The sequence below is a fragment of the Jaculus jaculus genome, chromosome 8 (assembly GCF_020740685.1).
Source record: "Jaculus jaculus isolate mJacJac1 chromosome 8, mJacJac1.mat.Y.cur, whole genome shotgun sequence".
NCBI classification, from domain to species: Eukaryota; Metazoa; Chordata; class Mammalia; order Rodentia; family Dipodidae; genus Jaculus; species Jaculus jaculus.
The window spans coordinates 12,948,592-12,968,555 of record NC_059109.1 but is presented as its reverse complement, the minus strand read 5'-3'; the positions used below and the strand labels follow the sequence as shown (position 1 = coordinate 12,968,555).

General features: G+C 46.8%; 1 long non-coding RNA gene across 3 annotated transcripts; it reads right to left on the bottom strand.

Annotated features, from left to right (window-relative positions):
* Window positions 1–4,878: 4,878 nt before the first annotated feature.
* LOC123462793 lies at window positions 4,879–19,232 on the bottom strand. Of its 3 annotated transcripts, none has more exons than XR_006638517.1 (4): window positions 19,072–19,232; window positions 15,538–15,643; window positions 11,099–11,205; window positions 4,879–8,846 (listed from the first exon to the last, which is right to left on the bottom strand). It is a non-coding gene; the product is annotated as an uncharacterized LOC123462793 (long non-coding RNA). The 3 variants fall into 3 exon arrangements; XR_006638518.1 differs by having other exon boundaries at window positions 11,105–11,205; XR_006638516.1 differs by lacking the exon at window positions 4,879–8,846 and having other exon boundaries at window positions 10,546–11,205.
* Between the last annotated feature and the right edge of the window lie 732 nt (window positions 19,233–19,964).

The window sequence follows — 19,964 nt, the reverse complement described above, 5'->3', positions numbered from 1 at the left end:
TTGCAATGCAGAGGTAGGAGGATCACCATGAGTTCAAGGCTACCCTGAAGCTACATGATTTGCCCGGACTAGGGCGAAACCCTACCTAGAAAAGCAAAATAAAATTTAAAAAATTAAAAACCAGCCAGGTGTGGTGGCGCACACTGAGGAAGATCAGGAGCGCAAGGTCATCCTGAACTGCATAGTGCTTGAGACCGTCCTAAGCTACCTAAGACCCTGTCTCAAAACAACAAAATCACATTCATGTACACACACACCCAGAAATATAACACAAATCAAGAAACCTAATACTAGCAGTAATGTATAATAAGAATGGCACATCTAGACAACTAATTATGGCAAAGTAACTCGGATGGTATAAAAGCAGAGGTTGCTACTGACCAAATATGGGTTAATTTGAGTTGTGATGGGCAGAACTGAAACTATCAAGTATGCTGAAATCTACGAGTCCTTAATGATGCTGCAAATGAAATAACAGCTCACCTTTAAAGGGCAAAAGAAAAATTATTTCCTCTTGAACATGAATAACTAAAGGGGGAAATGAAACATTTAGTCTTTTCTAGATAGTACCACTGGATAGTAAGTAGATCAGGAGATCTCTTTACAGAAAGACTCCAACTAATAAATGGGGAAAAAAAAAAGATCAAAGAATTAGAACGTCGTTATGTCGTAACCTCTAGTGAAAACTAGAAGCAGGCATTATGGATATTTTGAGGTACACTTGTAATCCCAGCACTTTGGAGGTGGAGGCAGAATGAAGGACCCAATCAAGACAGGAAGGGGCTGGAGAGATGGCTTAGCGGTTAAGGCACTTGCCTGCTAAGCCTAAGGACTCATGTTTGAATCTCCAGGCCTCACACAAGCCAGACACAGTGACACAAGCATCTGGAGTTCATTTGCAGTGGCTGTAGGCCCTGGCATGTCCATTCTCTCTCTCTCTGCCTCTTTCTCGTTTTCTATCTCTCAAATAAATAGAAAAAAAAAAAATTTTAAAGAAAGGGATGGAGGGAGAGTAGGGAGATAAAGAGGTAAATGTTACTGCAGTGTGGGGAATTGAATTGTCAACTTGGCTGACTTAGAATCACTGAGACGTTGAGAACATTCAGGGAGCGGGAAGAGCCTCCTTCCACGGGCAGGACTATTGCACAGGCCGGGCCCAGGATGTAGGAAGCAGAGAGAACTCGTTACCTTCTGCCCCTCGCCGTGGGCAGCCGCCTCAAGCTCCTGCTGCTGCCTCTTCCCACCGTGACGGACCGGCAACTGGAAAAGCCAAGTTAAACCCTTTCTGCCTTATACTGAGCCGAGTTTTGCCAGGCATTTTGTTCCAGCAACAAGGGGACCCTGTACTTCGGTAGAGCTGAACCAGAGCGATCAGCAAAAACTATGCCACAGACTCAATCTGTCTTCCGCTGTAAATGCAAACACTGTTCTCACCACCTCAAAGAAAACTCGACAATTAATTTTGGAACCAAATATGACAGAACTTAGCCCAGAGGCAGATTCAGGTTGTCTCAAATATATGTAATAACATTTATTCTGTACCAGGCTGACATGGAAATCACTCTGCAGTCCCAGGCTTGCCTCAAACTTACAGTGATCCTCCTGCCTCAGCCTCCCCATGGCTGGGGCTAAAGGCACGCACCAGCGCACTCAGCTTGTAATAACACTTGAACTCATTTTGTGTGTGTGTGTGTGTGTGTGTGTGTGTGTGTGTGTGTATGTGCTGTACGGACATGTCTGTGCACATGCCCACGCTCACACATGGGTAGACCAGAGGACGACATTGGTATCCTCCTGTTTTCCTCTTCTGTCTGATTTCCTTAAGACAAGGTATTATTGATCATGGATCTCACGCCATGTTTTGGTAGATTGGTTGACTGGTAAGCTCTGGTGACTCTCTGTCCCTGCCCCTCAACCCCAGGGAGAAGGAGAGATCAAGAATATGCTGCTAGAGCTGGGCATGGTGGTGCACACTTTTAATCCCAGCACTCGGGAGGCAGAGGTAAAACGACCGTCATGAGTTCGAGGTCAGACTGGAATACAGGGAGACCCTACTTTACAAAAAGAAAGAGTATGTTCTCAGTGCAAGTACATCATCATCCTGTTCCGAGGCAAGCTTGGGCCAGGACACCCAGACAGTAGCTGAGGTCAGTTCTCCCCAGCACACTGGTGTGCAGACACAGGCACAAGTCCCAGGGCAGCTTTCTGTTCAGTTCATGCAGAGGGCGGGCTTATGCCGGCCTGACAATTCAAGGGGAGTTTCTTGTTTATCCCCCATCTTGTGACAAAGGCTTGGACGATGGGAGTCTGGGTCACTGGGGAAGACAAGCAGGCGCTCATCTCCTCTCGGGACAGCTATCTGCTGTCAGAAACCCACTGAGTCAGCGGACAGCAGATGTGGATTGCACTGTGTCCTGTATACAGAACTGGGCAGGACTAAACTGGGCTTTGTGGCACAAGTCTTCAATCCCATCATTCAAGAGGCTGAGGTAGGTGACTGCGAGTTCAAGGCCAGCTTGAGGCTACACAGTGAAAACTAGATCAGCCTGGGCTAGAATGAGATCTCCACCACAAGGAAAAAAAATAAATCTATGGAAAGTCATAGCTACATATATTTTTCAATTTTTTTTATTGGCATCTTCCATAATTATAGACAATAAACCATGGTAATTCCCTGCCTCCCCCACTTTCCCCTTTGAAACTCCACTTTCCATCATAACCCTCTCCCCTCTCAATCAGTCTCTCTTTTATTTTGATGTCATTACCTTTCCTCCTCTTATGATGGTCTTGTGTAGGTAGTGTCAGGCACTGTGAGGTCATGGATATTCAGGCCATTTTGTGCCTGGAGGGGCACGTTGTAAGGAGTCCTACCCTTCCTTTGGCTCTTACATTCTTTCCGCCACCTCTTCCGCAATGGACCCTGAGCCTTGGAAGGGGTGATAGAGATACTGCAGCGCTGAGCATTCCTCTGTCACTTCTTAGCACCATGGTGCCTTCTGAGTCATCCCAAGGTCACCACCATCTGAAAAGAGAAGCATCTCTCACCAAAAGTGAGAGCAGCATTAACATATGCATATGAACATTAAGTGCACATCAGGTAGTTTGGTGAACACAGTATATACATTTAGCTAGACAGCAGCAGACATTACACCCTTAGGGCTCATGACTACCCCTGTTGTAGATTTTCAGTATCAGGCATGTATTCCCAACCATGGAACAGGCCACCAGTCCAATTAGAGAGCAGTTGGTTTCCCCCATGAGACATGCCACTATTGCACCCATTGGCTCATTTGGTTTGGCTGGCCAAATTTAAGGCTTGCAGTGTCCATGGTTAAGTATCTTCGTTGGTAATTTCTCTCTCTCCCATTGAAATGCAGGCTGCATAGCTTTTTCCAGCTTTCTGTCAGCTGGTCTACATGGAAGAGGTTTTCAGCTCAGCTCCAACAGTATTTCTCAGTGAACTTGCAGCCCAAGTATGTGGAGTCCTCAGCAATAGGGTCTTACCATCTATTCCTGGTGGGAAACCAAGAGCCTTGGCAATGGCCTGTAATGTTTGGGGGGCATCAGGGACATCTCTGGCCCACAACCCACTGGAAGGTGTCCCATCCCTGGCACTGAAACTTTTCTAGTAACAATCTATGGCTTCTGGATGTGGCATTGTCCAAAAAAGGTTGTTTCCATATGACTTATTCATACCCTCTTAGATTATGATTAGCCCTCCCCCACCTTTCCTTTACTCTTCCCCCTGACCTCACTTAGGCCTTCCCACCCCCCACTAATATACAATGCCGTCCTAGTAAGTTGACTCCCCCCTCCCTTTCTATTTCCTTTATATGCCCTTTCTAGCTTACTGGCCTCTGCTACAGAGTTTTATTCCAACTCACATAGAAGTCCAGTCATTCGTAGCCTCCCCCCATATATATTACTTATTTGCAAGGGGAAGGGAGAGCGAGAGTGTGTGCACTAGGGCCTCTAGCCATTGCAAATTAATTCCAGATGCATGAACCACTTTGTGCATCTGGCTTTATGTGGGTACTAGGGAATTGAACCCAGGTTAAGGCATTGCAGGTAAACACCTTAACTGCTGAGCCTTATCTCCAGCCCTACCTATATATGTTGAACGTGTTAGCTGACCTAACTCATAAGTAGTTACATACACAGAATTTGAAAATATATTTGAAGTCAAGGTTGGTTCTCTTTGACATGACCCAGAGGAAAGCTGAGGTTGAGCCCACATGAGCTAGTGTGGCTTTGCCGGGTGCAGGCAGGAATTGGTGAGCTTGTTATTTAAATACTTAAATGTCTCTCTACTGTCTTTTCTCCAGAGAACATGTTTGTCTCCCGATACATGCGGGCTCTCATTTGACACTTAGTAAGACATCGACTCCACCCCACGTGACCTTCAGGGAGACAGTAGCAAGTAGGTAACACACCACTCCTAGTCAAGCCAATGAGCGCATCTTGGTGCTGGGAGCTCCCCCAGACTGATGACGTAGATCCTGACACTGAGCACACAGTCCTTGCAAGCACTGTGACCTTCAGAACCATTGGGGATGTATCTGGTAGTAACACCGTTCCTGGTCGAGCCGATGGCTGCTCCTGTTGAGCATCCAAAATGTCGAGGATGGTCTTGGGAATTTCCCCAGACTGCTTCTATAGGATGCCTCCGGGCAAAGCCCAATGTGACAGAAACAGGAGCAAAATGCCTGCCTAGCTTGATGCCGCCTCCACTGTCCCAAGCTACAGCTGTGCTGGAGGCAGCCTGATGGCCCCCACATTGTGCATGGGAGGACGAGACCTCCCTGAAAGTGACGGGGTCTGTGCCTTCCACAAAAGAAGCCATGTGACCACAATACTGGACTTGTCATAAAGCCACTCTTTTGACGTAGGTTTTTATTTTTCTAAGACACATGACAAATTTAAGAAACACAAGTGTGCATTATGGACTAGAATGTTTACAAACTGTGTAAATAATCATTGTCTTTTGTCAGGTACATCACTGTGATGGGAGCCACCTGCTAAGTGTAACCAATCCTAAGACCCAGGGCCTATATATGGTCCTGCATCCAGCTGTGATCCTGTTAGCTAGGTTGGGCTTTGTTTCTTTCTTTTTTGTTTTTTCGAGGTAGGGTATGATTCTAGCCCAGGTTGACCTGGAATTCACTCTATATTCTCAGGATGGCCTCATGGTGATCCTCCTACCTCTGCCTCCAGAGCACTGGGATTAAAGGCATGAGACACCACGCCCAGCTTAGTTTGGGATTTTCTGAAGGAGGGAGTGTCTATAACTATGTCTCCACCAGACAGATGTCCCAATTGCTCAATATACAATTCAAAGGGAAATTACTCTATTGAAAAGAATCACAATACCTTACTTACAGTGATTAGCTCCAAAACAATCATAGCCATGTACAGGGGATTTCTGTATTTGAATACACTTCCACACTTGAACAAATGAAAGCACGTTGGTTTACATGACCAAGCTCTGAGGCTAAGGAACAGATGACCCGTGTTGTGTATTCCAACAAACCGTTCCTAGTTGATGCTCTAATTTGCAGTCTCCACTAGTCACCCCACCAAGAGCTCACAAGACACTATGTAGAGTTCTGGTTTCCCTGTGTGCCCCTGGAGTAAACCAAGTCTTCAGCGATCGAGACACTCTCACAGGTACCGGAGGTAGCACCTGTGAATCCGCCACTAGACATTCAGAAGCACGAAGGGTAGAAAAAGCCTACATGTGTCTGGTTTGAAAGGTTCTGAAGAGGGGGTGGGGGCTGCACTGGAACACGTGGGAGATGAGTGTCATAACTGAGTTCCTTCTGGACACGGGTTGTTTCAGGAGGGCTGATTGATGCAGTAAAAGCAGACAACATGCTCAGTGGATGTACGAATTCCAATTACAAAAGTTTGACTGAGGATCAAGATTTCTAAGATGGATTGTGCATCACAGTGTGTCTAGACAGCAGTGTTAAGAAGTGTTTGGTTCAGAGGAGCAAGAACGGGCCGGCATGTTGTTCACTTTGTAGAGTGCTTACCTAGCGGGCACAAAGGCAGTGCTAACATTTCATAAAACTGGCCCTGTTAGCTCAGGCCTGTAACCTTAGGCCTCTGGATGTGGAGAAACAAAAGTTCAAGGTCAGTATTGGTTTACATGGTTAACAGATGTCAGGCCACATTAGGGACTCTGTCTCAAATATATGCATGCACATGTATGAGGAGCTAGGAGAATAAGGTACTGTAGCAGACAGCTTCAGGTTCACTGAGATGGACTTCCAGACCAGGCACAGTGATGGAGGAAGGGATTTATTGAAGCTTACAGATCAGGGGAAGTTCTATAATGGCAGAAGAAGCTGGCCTGCCTTCACAGGTCCAAGCAGAGAGAGAAAAAGCCACAAGCCCAAAGCTACACCACAGAGCACACTTTAGGAGTTCCAGCTTGGCACACTTTACATATCTTTAGGCTGAAATTCCAAATCCACCACCACACCTTAAGATCTGCCCAGTGACACTGCCTCCAGGCCCTGGCCCACAATAGATTCATAACCATCACACATTGTAAATAGTATTCAGTCCAATCTCAAAGGTCCCCTCAGTCTTGACCAACTTAAGACAATTCCGAAGTCCCATGTTTCCTGAGATTTAAAATTGTCTTTTAGCTGTGTGTCCTATAAAATCAAACAAGTTATATACTTTCAACATATAAAGGCAGAGTAAACATTTCAACTGGCATAAGGCATAGCAAGGAGAGACAAAGACAATAAAGGAAAAACCAAACTTCTGCAGTTTAAGTCCAGTACAACCAGAGACTGACAGTCTCCAGATTTTCCAATTCTGCCCCTCTAGCTGGCCAGAGTCGCCAGGGAACACTTCTAACCCAGGCCAACAGGGCACTTTACGGTAGCCCCTTCACAGTCCCGGTATATGCCACCTTGTGCATCTGGATTATGTGGGTCTAGGCAAGCATCTCAACTGTTAAGCCATCTCTCCAGCTCCCTGCCAAGTAATTTCATCACAGTTACAAGAAGGTGACTGACAAGAATACCCGTGAATAAATTAGTCTTAGAAGTAGACAGCCTCCTCCCTATGTCCCTCACTGACAGTGATTCCAGGCATTCTCCATCACTGCACAACATCACAGCTAGCTAATGAAACACACAACGCTTCTCCACTGTGGAGACATCCAAACACACCCTGTGGACGCAACCGCTCATATCTAGCTCTTGCCTCTGGCATTTAACAGCACGGAGAACTTCAGAAGTACCAGCCTTCATGTCCCAGGAAATACAAGTACTTATTGTTTGAGACTGTTAATGGTTAGAAACGGTCCTTATGAAGTTTCAGTGTGACACGGCAAAGGACTGAATGTGTGACTTCGTGAGTCGCACTGTGTTCGTGTGGCCCCAGGGGGCACTCGGAGGCTGGCCACCCGGCACCACAGCCCACGCAGGCGCAGCTCTTCCCTCTACGAGCTGTCATCCGCATACACCCATTAACCTGACACAGCTGTAGTGTGAATGCACCCACAGTTCAAACCAGGAGAGGTAGATTTGGAAGAAGAAATGCTCTTGTTGCTATAGGTCGTTAAGATTCAACCAGCACCAACCATCTAACAGTAGGGTGAAAATTCAGTGTGATACATTTATGAACAGTAAATGAACTTCATGATCTCCTTGAAGCTCCATTCTGAGTGAGATGGTGTACTTGGAAAAAGTGATTAGACCAAATGTTTAAACAACAAATGATTATCAATTTTATAATATTCTGCCACTAAGAAAACATAATTATATTTTGAATGCATCCACAGTTCAAACCAGAACACATATACTTAGAAGAAATTCTATTTTTCCAGTACATCCTAATGAGATTCTACCAGCAACATCTAAAGGCACTGTGAAAATTCAATGAAGAGATAAACTTATGAACAGTAAATGAAGACTATATCGTGTCCCATATGTAGAGCTATGAAGAGTCAAAGTGCATCTTTATGTTGTTGCTGTTACCTTTGCATTGCTGGACAAGCATCCAACCAGATGCAGCTTGTGGGAAATAAGAGCTCATTTCAGGCAGACAGAACCCAGGGGAAACACCATCAGCAGTGGAAGACGCTGGCCCATTTCCATAGATCATAGCACAGAGACTGCACCAAACAGCCAGCAGACACAAAGAGCCAGAGCTCAAACTGCTCTGAACACACCTAAGGGCTGGACTTAAGATCTACTCCAGTGACACACCCTCCAACAGGCTGCTGGAGACTTAAATGGCAAGCTCAATTCAAAACTCCTCAGGCTATGGGGACATACATTAACACTCCCCACCACATAGGTAAAACGTGTGGTCTTAGCTCATCAGTAGAGTCACACCCACAGAATTTCAAAGTGGTTTTGAAGTCAGGTTGGGTTTTAAATGAATGATTCACCAGGGGCAGCTGAGGTAGAACCTTATGAGCAGGGTGGCTTCACCAGGTGTAGCAGGAATGGGTAAGCCACTCTCCACTGACCTTCTTGCGGATGACAGCCCATCAGAAGTGTGCTCTCAGCAAGATTCCATCACAAGTCAAGCTATTAATTTTGAGAAAACCACGATGGTAAAACACATTCACTGAACATCAAGTAGGTAACAGTGTTGTTGGTCAATCCTGGGGGAACGTCTTGTGAGCATCTAAAAAGTAGAGTATGGTTTTGGGAGTTTCTGTAAAGGCCTTGTGTGTGGTGTCTCTGCAGTAAAAACCTCCCTCCTTTGATCCTCTACCCATCCCCAGCATTATAATCAACTTTTCTCTTCTTTTCTTCTAAATTTCTATGCCAGCTGCTCAAAGTTCTTTCTGTTTTTGGAAGGCAGCAAGGTACCTAAAGAAAGAATGCAGAATCACCTCCTAATCATATATCATAGGACAAGGATAAATTACCCAAGAGTTACGAAAATCATCTGGTTACTTGGGGAAGAAATAGTATTTAAGCCTTCATCTTACACCATTTATAGTATACCACTTTCCAATTTATGTTTAAAACTGCACACAACAAACCCTGTGGCCTGAGTTCAATTCCCCAGTGCCTATGTAAAGCCTGGCATACAGAGACGCTCATTTGTAATGGCTAGAGGCTCTTGGGCACCCATTCTCTCTCCCCACCCCCTCTCTGACTACAAATAAAATAAAATGAGAAAAAAAAAATGGGGCGGGGGAGGCTGGAGAGATTGCTTGGCAGTTCAGGCACTTGTCTGTGAAGCCTATGGAACCAGGCTTGATTTTCCAGGCTCCACATAAGCCAGATACACAAAATGGCGCAGGTGTCTGGGTTTGTTTGCAGTGGCTAAAGGCCCTGGTGCACCCATTCTCTCTCTCTCTCCCTTTCTGTCTCAAATAAAAATAAATAAATTTTTAAATGAAAAATAAAATACACACAGTAAGACAGGAGAGATGGCTCAGTGGTTAAAGGTGCTTGCTTATAAAGCCTGACAGCCTGAGTTCGATTTCCCAGTACCCACAAGAAACCAGATGCACACAGTGGCATATGTATTTGAAGTTTGTTTGCAGTGGCAAGAGACACTGGTACCCCATTCCCTTTTTCTCTCTCAAAGATATATTTTAAAAAAAAACACACAAACCTTGTACATGTCTCATCTCTAGGTGAGAATGAGGTTCTGAATTAGTAGCTCAAGAGCTTTGAGATTTGGGTTTCATGAATCTTATGGACACAAAGTGGCCATAGCATGCATGACCTCACAGTGGCTGTAGTTTTACCCACACCACAATGGACCTGTCAACATGTCATCACACATGGCGGGGGTAGGATATGAGGGTGAAGTAATTAATCACAACTAAAGATGGTATGAATAAGCATTTGTAAACTACTGCTTTGTTAGCTAATTTTAAAATGTAATTTAATAAAAAAAAAAAAGAGAGAGAGCTCAAGCAAAAGTATCCTGTGGGGCTTGGGGGAGGGGAGAATGCTGTGCCTAGAAGACACAGGTTACTTAAAGACCATCCCGGGGAGCTGTTCATCAGGGAGGACCATGAGGCCCCCAAAACGATACAAGCTTTTGCCAATGCTCTTGGGTGCCCATCAGAATTGATGGTAAGATCCTCCTGCAGAAGACATTGCATGCTTCAGTTGTAGCGCACTGAGAAATCAAGCTGCTACTGAGCTGGAAGCCTCCTCCTTGCTGGCCAGCCGCCATACTGCTTGAAAACGCTGAAACAGTCACCAACGGTCTTAACCCACAGAGGACCTGCAAGCTATGCTACTGTCTAGTCAAGCAAGATGTGCCCACAGGAGCACAAATACCACAATCATTATGGGATAACCAGCTGGTCTATAACTGGGTTTGAAGCCTGCTTCCTGGTAGGGAATTCATTCCTTGTACTGAAAGCCTGGTCAAAAAAAAGGCTAGAAGATGGGGAGGAAATATGATGGAGAATGGAATTTCAAATGGGAAAGTGCGGGGGTGGGGAGGGAGGGAATTACCATGGGATATATTTTGTAATCATGGAAAATGTTAATAAAAACTTAAAAAAAAAAATAAAAAATAAAAAATAAAGACTAGAGGATGGGGAGGTAATATGATGGAGAATGGAATTTCAAAGGGGAAAGTGTGGGGGGGTGGGAGGCTATTACCATGGGATATTTTTTATAATCATGGAAAATGTTATGCCCAAGGAGTAGTGGTACTCTAGCCTTTGGTGAGAGGCTTCCTTTAACAGACAGTGGCAACCAGTAAGGAGTTCTCAGGACTTCCACCAGTCTGACAGCGGAACACTCAGCACTGAATGAGACATTTCTCACACGCCCTCTGAGACCCAGGGGACATTACAGAAGAGTGCTTTGGAACTCTGTCTTCCTGACATGAAGTGACCTTTGCATTCACAGCCTCAGGAGCTACTCTTTCCTGCACAATATTGGGCCTATCAACATGCCATCACTGAATTGAAGAAACAGGAGATAAAGGGATGGGGGGGGGAGAACTACTCTAGATGGAAAAGAAAGGACACCTTTGGAAAGATACTGAGAACAATGTTGGTGGCAGAAGCACAACTCTAGAGCGTCACAGGAGCTGGGAAAGAGCTACAGAGTTTAGGGGAGGCCTGAGCACAGCCACTCACCCTCACCCTATCAACTGGACCAGGCCCGCTGGCTTTTCTTCTGGATTTGGATCTCTCTCCCCATGTTTAACTTTCATTGATCATCTGTGGTTTTCTCTTCATTTTCCCTTGGGGGGAAAAAAAAACACAGTATTATATCATTCAGTATTATAATTATGACCAATTTTCCTAGCTCTGGCACGCACCCTCAAAAATAAACTTGGGCTGGAAAGATGGCTCAGCAGTTAAGGTGCTTGCCTGCAAAGCCTAAGGACTCTTGTTAGACTCTCCAGGTCCCACATAAGTCCAACACATAGTGACGCAAAGTCATGCATGGGCCCAAGGTGCACCTGGAGCTCTATTGCAGTGGCTACAGGCCCTAGCACACCAATTCTCTCCCTCACTCCCTCTCTCTTTCTCTCTCTCGTTAACAAACAAACAAACAAACAAAAACCTCAGTGTTGGCCAGGGAGGTCCCTGATGCCACCAAAACATTACAGGCCATTGCTGAGGCCCTTGATTTCCCACAAGGAAGAGATGGTAAGACCCTATTGCTGAAGACTCCACATACTTGGGCTGCAAGGCCACTGAGAAATCCTGCTGGAGCTGAGATGATAACCTCCTCTATGTAGACCAGCTGACAGAAAGCTGGAAAAAGCAACACTGCATGCAGTTCAATGGGAGAAAGAGAAATCACCAGTGAAGATACTCAACAGTGGACACTGCAAGTCTTATATTTGGCCAGCCAGGTCAAATGAGCCAGCGGGTGCAATAGTGGCACATCTGTCATGGTGGAAACCAACTGCCCTCTAATTAGACTGGAGGCCCATTCCATGGAAGGGAATACATCCCTGACACTGAAAACCTACAACAGGAGTAGTCATGAGCCCTAGGGGAGTAACGTCTGCTGCTGTCTGGCTAAAAATGTATGTACTATGCTCACCAAACTGCCCAGTAAGCACTTCCCTAAATGTTCATACCCTTACATTAATGCTACTCTTCACTTTTTCACTAGAGAACTTTCTCTTTTCAGATGGCAGTGACCTTGGGATGACTCAGAAGGCATCACGGTGTTGAGAAGAAGTGACAGAGGAATGCTCAGTTCTGAAACATCTCTTTCATCTTCCAAGGCTCAGGTCCATTGCGAGAGGTGGAAAGAATTTAAGAGCCGAAGGAAGGAAGGGTAGGACTCCTTACAACATGCTCTTCCAGACACAAAATGGCCTGACTATCCATGACCTCACAGCAGCGGACACTACCTACACGAGACCATCATAAGAGGAGGAAAAGATGATGACATCAAAATAAAAGAGGAACTGATTGAGAGGGGGAGGGGATATGATGGAGAGCTAAGTTTCAAAAAGGAAAAGTGGGGGAAGGGAGGGAATTACCATGGGATATTGTTTACAACTATGGGAGTTGTTAATTATAAAAAATACAAAATTTAAGAAAAAACACAGAATGGGCAGTAACAAAATATTTCTATTGTTTCATCTAAAAGAAATGACATTAAAATTCTCCAATTTCGGGGCTACTGAAATGGCTTAGTGGTTAAAGCACTTGCCTGCAAAGCCTAAGGACCCAGGTTCAGTTCCCAAATACCCACATGTGCAAGATGTACAAGGTGGTGCATGCATCTGGAGTTTGTTTGTAGTGGCTGTAGACCCTGGCACATCCATTCTCTCTCTCCCCCTCTCTGCCTCTTTTCCTTCCTCTCTCTCTTTCTCTCAAATAAATAACTGAAGTACATATTACTTTAATTCTCTAATTTCAGTATGTGCTTCAATGGCTATGAAACAGCACCTCAGCAGCTCGTCAGTCACAACTCCTGTACTGCAGCACGGAATGAAGCAGAAGGCTCAAACAAATTCTCGGCAGTGCTGACTAAGGACTTATTTGTTCTTTATCTTCTCTTTCCTGTGATAAACATGTATGATCTGTATTTTGGTTTTTGAGGTAGGGTCTCACTATGGCCCAGACTGACCTGGAACTCACTATGTAGTCTCAGGGTGGCCTTGAGCTCACAGCAATCCTTCAAGTTCGCTGAGATGAACTTCCAAATCAGGCCCAGTTATGGAAGGGAGGGATTTATTGAAGCTTACAGATCCAAGGAAAGTTCCACAATGGCCGAAGAAGCTAGCCCTGCTTTCTTTCACAGGTCCAACCAGAGCAAGCGAGGAGCATGTGAGCGAGAGAGCTACAAACCAAAAGCCACTCAGCTCACTGCAGGAACTCCAGGTGGAACCAGCACTTTGGAATTTCAAACCCACCCCCACCCCTTCAGTTCAGCCCAGTGATGATACCTCCTCCAGCCAGACGGCTGTAGATCCAAACTACAAACTATTAAAACACTGAATATATTGGGGGCCATCTATTCAACCTACCACATTTTTCAAATACCACTTAATTTTGTTTCATTTAGCCAGGTGTTTTAAAACTATCTGGGAAAAGACTACCATGTGGTATTTTTTTTTAAACTATTTTCATATATTTGCAAGCAAAGAGAGTGAGCGAGAGCCAGAAAGAGAGAATAGATATGCCAGGACCTCCATCTGTTGCAAATGAACTCCAGATACGTGTGTCACTTTGTGCATCTGGCTTGACACAGGTACTGGGGAATGGAACCCAGGTTGTTCGGCTTTGCAGGCAAGTGCCTTAACTGTTAAGCCATCTCTCCAGCCCCCACCTGGTAGTGTTCAGGGTTGCAGGTTTCATAGTACCTTCTAGTGCTTTCATTCTCACAGCACCTTCACTTACTTCTCTGAGCATTTGACTTAAACCCACAAAACACTTTTCAACACCGAATGCTTACCTTGCTATGTTTGTGAATTTAAGTCAAGCTACCATGGCCTCCTCTGTTTTTCCCAACCCACCCTCTCATCCACTACTTAGGTGGGTGAGAGGCTGCCCAAAAGGATCCAAGTCCTCACTACCACTGGAGCAGAAGCTTAATGCCCCGAGAGAAGCAGACATGAGAACTGCTCCAGCTGAGAACCACCTTCTCTGTGGAATCTAACCTCTGCATTCTGACCCTTCCCCTGTCCAGATGCCCAGAAAACTGGGTCACTGTGACAATCCAAACATGGTACCTAGCAGCAGATGGGCTGGTGCTGGGGCCAGTTCATTCATGCCACAAACACACATAAGCGGCTTACGGTGTCCTCTACCCAGCGACACCACAGGTATAAAGCTGTCTTATGCTGTGTTTAGTGTAGCATATATGCGGTATTTCATCTTTAGTAGAAGCAAAATCAACAACTGCAAGCTTGCCTAGAATATCAACCATCCACCATTCACTTCTTAGGAGAAGTACTAAAACAATTTATAAACTGTACAACACAATCTATTTTTATGCTGAGAACCTTCTATCTCTACAGGATTTTCTTTCATTAAATGCTCTCAAAAAATGCATTAACTGGGCTGGAGAAATGGCTTTGCAGTTAAAGGGCATGTCTGTGAAGCCTAAGTACCCTGGTTTAATTCCCCAGTACCCACGTCAGCCAGAGCACAAGGTGTCTGGAGTTCATCTGCAGTGGCTGGACACCCTGCCTCTTTCTCTCAAATAAAATATTTCTAAAAAACACATTCACATGATGCTTCATACCTCCTTCATTTAGTACCAAGTATTATCATGTACACTGGGAAAAACTGGAGCAAGACAAAGGGGACAGAAAGATGGATTGGGACTGGAGAGATAGAAGGTGGTTAAAGGCATTTAACCAGCAAAGCTTGACAGTCTGGGTTCCACTCTCCAGTACCCATGTAAAGCCAGATGAACAACGTGGCGCATACATCTGGAGACTGTTTATAGTGGCAAGAGGCCCTGGTACGTCCATACTCTCTCTCTCTCTGACTACCTATTTCTCTTTGTCTCAAATAAACAAATAATTTTTTTTAAAAAAAATTTAAGCCAGGCATGGTAGCAGATGCCTTTAATCCCAGCACTTGGGAGGAAGAGGTAGGAGGATTTCCATGAGTTCAAGGCCACCCTGAGACTACACAGTGAATTCTAGGTCAGCCTATGCTAAGGTGAAACCCTACCCCCCCCAAAAAAAAAAACCAGGGCTGGGGAGGGTGGCTTAGTGGTTAAGGTGTCTGCCTGCAAAGCCAAAGGACCCAGGTTTGATTCCCCAGCACCCACGTTAGCCAGATGCACAATGGGGTGCACACATCTGGAGTTCGTTTTCAGTGGCTGGAGGCCCTGGTGTGCCCATTCTCTCCCTCTCTCCCTCCGTCCCTCGTCTCTGTCAAATAAATAAATAAATAAAAACAATAACAAAAAAATTAAGATAGGTTGCTTAAGGCCACACAGGAAACAAGTGGCAGCTGAGTCTAAAAGCCCAGCCCTGCTCCACCGCTGGTGTGTCACAAGGCCTGTGCTTTTGCAGAGAAGACACACAGGGCTGACATTTCACTCCTCAAAGCCACATTCTGTTTCCCACTTAATGTCTGGTACATACCACATCCCATTGGAAGTGCTTTGCTGATTTTCTAGGCAGCAGTGAGGCAATCCTACACCACTGGTTTTACCCATATTTCCATTACTGCTGCTTTCAGAATTTCATCCTAGAAAAATTGTCAAAAAAAATTACATTCAATCACAAAACTCCAAATGAAAAAAAGACAAAATGTGTATTAGCCTTCTACAATGTTGTAGATACGCATGCACAACAACACACACACATTCAAAACAGGGTGGGGGGGCTGGAGAGATGGCTTAGTAGTTAAGGCGTTTGCCTGCAAACCCAAAGGATCCCGGTCCAATTCTCCAGGACCCACGTAAGCCAGATGCAAAGGGGGCACATGCATCTGGAGTTCATTTGCAGTGGCTGGAGGCCCTGGTGTGTCTCCTCTCCTCAAATAAGTAAATAAATAAATAATATATTTTTTAAAAGCAGAGACTACCTGCTTAGGAGCCCTCACAACTTGAGAGCTTTTTAGCTTTACTACTATTTTCTGCTTTATTTCCCTGATATAAATGTTTCTTAACTTAAAAAAGAAGTATGAAGGGCTGGAGAGATGGCTTAGCGGTTAAGCGCTTGCCTGTGAAGCCTAAGGACCCCGGTTCCAGGCTCGATTCCCCAGGACCCACGTTAGCCAGATGCACAAGGGGGTGCACGCATCTGGAAATCCTCTGCACTGGCTGGAAGCTCTGGTGCACCCATTCTCTCTCTCTCTGCCTCTTTGTCTGTCACTCTCAAATAAATAAATAAAAATAAACCAAAAAAAAGTTTAAAAAAAAATGAAGACCTCATGCACTGTCAATGATAAATAGTATTCAAGAATAAGAAAAACAAATATTAGGATGGAGAGATGGCTTAGCAGTTAAGGCGCTTGCCTGTGAAACCTAAGGACCCAGGTTCAATTCCCCAGTACCCACATAAGCCAAATGCACATGGTGGTGCTTGCGTTTGCATGTGGCTAGAGGCCCTGGCGTGCCCTTTCTCTTTCTTTCTATGTCTCTCTCAAATAGATATCACACTCTCTCTCTCTCTCTCTATAGCTGCCTCTATTTGTCTCTGTCTTTCAAATAAATAAATAAAAATATGTTTTAAACGGAAACAAGAACAATACAGTCCTAAACACTGCTTCACAATAGAATTTAACAAATCCTATTCCACTGTGTACCTGTTATTTTCGTCAGAGGTAAAGCTCATTCACTTATACAGTCATCCAAGACATTTCCTGAATACTGAGCTTCCAGTCCTTGTGTACTTAGAGAAAGAGATTTAAAGAGGCACCCCCAGGACTCAGAAAACAACTTGGAAGTCTAATTCGGCACATTTCCAGTCCAACCCCCTAACCAAAAAGGTGGCCTTAAGATTCACGTCTCCTCTAGACACATCAGTTGCTTCAGCCAGTCTAAATGATGTAGCACCAGAGAACCCAAACCATTATGGAATGCAGCAAACCTAGAGCAGCCAGGCAAGCCAGGGAGGACAGAGCCTCTCCACTCCATCTTCTCTATGACAATTGAGATTAAAACAAGTTTACAAAGAGAGAGATCTCACAGTGACAGTCATTACCTGCACAGCATTGGGTCCATCAACATGACATCATGAATGTTACAGGAAGGCAAAAAGAAAAACAAAACAAAGCAAAAACAAAAACACCACACGTGGAAACACAAGAGGAACTACTAGTGGGAAAAGAGGAAGGGATTCAGTGTAAGACACCTGGGCAAAGGCAGACTATAGAAATGGGAGGCGATAATGATCAAAATACATTAAGTTTATGTACACAGGTATTTAAAATTGTCAGTAAAACATTGTTCTTTAAAAGGGGCTGCAGAGTCTGCCCAGTGGGTAAACCACTCACCACACAGTCTGAGGACCCAAGTTAGGATCCGCAGCCCTCATATGAATGAAGTGTGGGTGTGGCCACCAGCCTTTGACCCCAGGGCTCAGGAGGCAGACAGAGGGCATTCCCAGGACAAGCTGACTACCTAGACCAGCTCAGTATGCAAGCTCGGTTTCAAGTGAGACAACAGTCCTCAGTAAAGAAGGTGGAAAGCAATCAAGAAAGACAACAGGGCTGGAGAGATGGCTTAGCCATTAAGACATTTGCCTGCAAAGCCAAACGATCCTGGTTCCACTCTCCAGGTCCCACATAAGCCAGATGCACAAGGGGGTGCATGCATCTGGAGTTTGTTTGCAGTGGCTGGAGGCCCTGGCGTGCCCATTCTCTCTCCCCCCTCCCTCTCAAATAAATAAAGTAAAACTAAAGTAAAAAAAAAAAAAAAAGACACCAGGGCTAGAGAGATGGCTTAGCGGTTAAGGTGCTTGCCTGTGAAGCCTAAGGGTCCAGGTTCAATGCCCCAGTAAACCACGTAAGCCAGCTGCACAAGGTGGTGCATTCGTCTGACCTCGGGCCTCCACACACATCTTCACATACTTGCTACTGTTTTACTCCCCACACACACAGGCAGAAAAGACTTCAAGGTTTTGATCCCTACACAGGAACCCTGCTGTTTCCAGATCCTGTGTATGCAGCTCTCTCTCCTTCAGCAGTCTTCTCTCTTCCAGCTGAAACACCTGCTTCCCTCACCAGCCGGGGCCATGTTCAGTGCTTCACTTGTAACTTTATTCAGGTTCTGCTGCACTTCACCGCATCTTCAAGTACTGACGCCAGGCATCGGCTCTACTAGATTCGCTCCAGAACGTCACCAGGCAACCTGCTTGTCATGCTGGCGACTGTCCTGGGTGCGAGGGCTTCCAAAGCCTGCGCCCCTGCAGTGCTGGCTGGTAAGGCAAATAGCAGCTGGTGTTTACTGAAGCCCAAGTGCCTGACTCGTTCTCCGTGTGCCAAACGTATCACCTCCCCGCATCCTCAACGGAGGTCCAACTAGTACCTCCTCCAGAAAAACAGGGAAACTGACGCTTTGGGAGAGTAAGAGGCGTATTAACTCACTGCATTCTCAAAGGAGGTGCAAATAGGGAAACTGACGCTGAGAGATTAAGAAACTTCACGCAATGACAGGTGCTTGCAAAAGCGCGGAGCGAACTGTAAAACTGGAAACAGAAAGCCACTGGGGGTGGCACACATTCTTGGGGTGACTGCACAAGGATCCCGAGAAGTGTTTCTGGGCTGGGTGGGCGGGAAGGGCGTCAGGCAACGGGAAGCTCCTGGGAGAAGGCGCAGCGGGCAAAGCCGGCGTCCGTCCGTCCGTCCGTCTGCACGCGCGCTTTCTGTCGGTGCTTCCTCCGGGGCTCGGCGCGCGCCCGGCCTGGTGCACTGGACACCCACGGGCGCCCGTCCTGCCGGCTTCTGTCCAGCACCGGCGCAGAGACAGCAGCGCGGTGAGACGCGGCTCCTGACCCAGCACCGAGCCGGGGGCTTCCACCGCGAGCCCGGCCCCGCAGGCGCTCGGAGGACCCGGGGAGGAGCCGGCCCGGGCCCCGCGGGGGTCCCCCCGCACACCCCGAAAGGCCGCCGCGGCCTCCCCGCGCGTGCGCACAAGCTCCCCGAGCGGACGGCGGGGAACCGAGACCCACCTCGGTGTTCCTCCACACGCCCCCCTTGATCATGATCCGAGACATCTTGGCGGTGGAGTGTTGGGGGAAAAGGCCGCGAGGAGCTTCGGGAAGAACTAAGGCCGCTTCGGTCCAGGACCCTCAGCCGCCCTTCCTCCAACAGCCGCCGTCGGCTTTGAAGAGATCTGCGCAGGCGCGGGGAGGCCCGGAGCAAATCTCGCGAGATCTCAGCGCGTGAAGGGGCGGGGTGGCGCAAGGGCCTGTGGGAAAATGACAGAAACTCTTCGGGCTGCGAGTCCTGCTACGTGCGCGTGACCCAGGCCGGTTGGAGGAAACGGTTCTCGGGAGGTTCCGGGAAGACACTTGTCAGCGCAGTGGAGCGGCCGTCGTGACGTCACGGCGGCGGGAGGCGGGACTGTGTGGAAGATGAGACCCGGCAGTGAGGTTCCGGTGCTCAGCGCTGCACCCCGGCCTTACTCAGGAACCCCAGGAAGACGAGCCCGGATCCCCGCAGCGCCAGGCGCGCAAGGTCGGGGGTTGAGATGTGAGTCCAGCCTCGTCCGCTGGCCCCCAAATGCTGACACGTGACCGGCGTAACCGGAAGAAGACCCCAGGCAACTGCCCCCTCGCTTGGAAGGGGACCCGAGGTGGCACGGGAACCATGAGAAAGTCACCTCAGCGGTTTTCGTTTATGCTGTCGGGTTACGGAGGGTGCTTGAGACAACCGCGATGGACACGTGCGGGCTGGGTTGACGTCCTGACCATTCTCAGGGTGGGCGTCTGCACGGTGGAGCCAAGCGGACACTGCCTCGCACATCTGGGCACAGGTGGAGATCATGCTGTCATGCTGTCGGCCGTCCCTCTGTTACAGCCTCCTTGTTCACTGCGCTGCCAGCGCGGGTAGCTATGGAAGC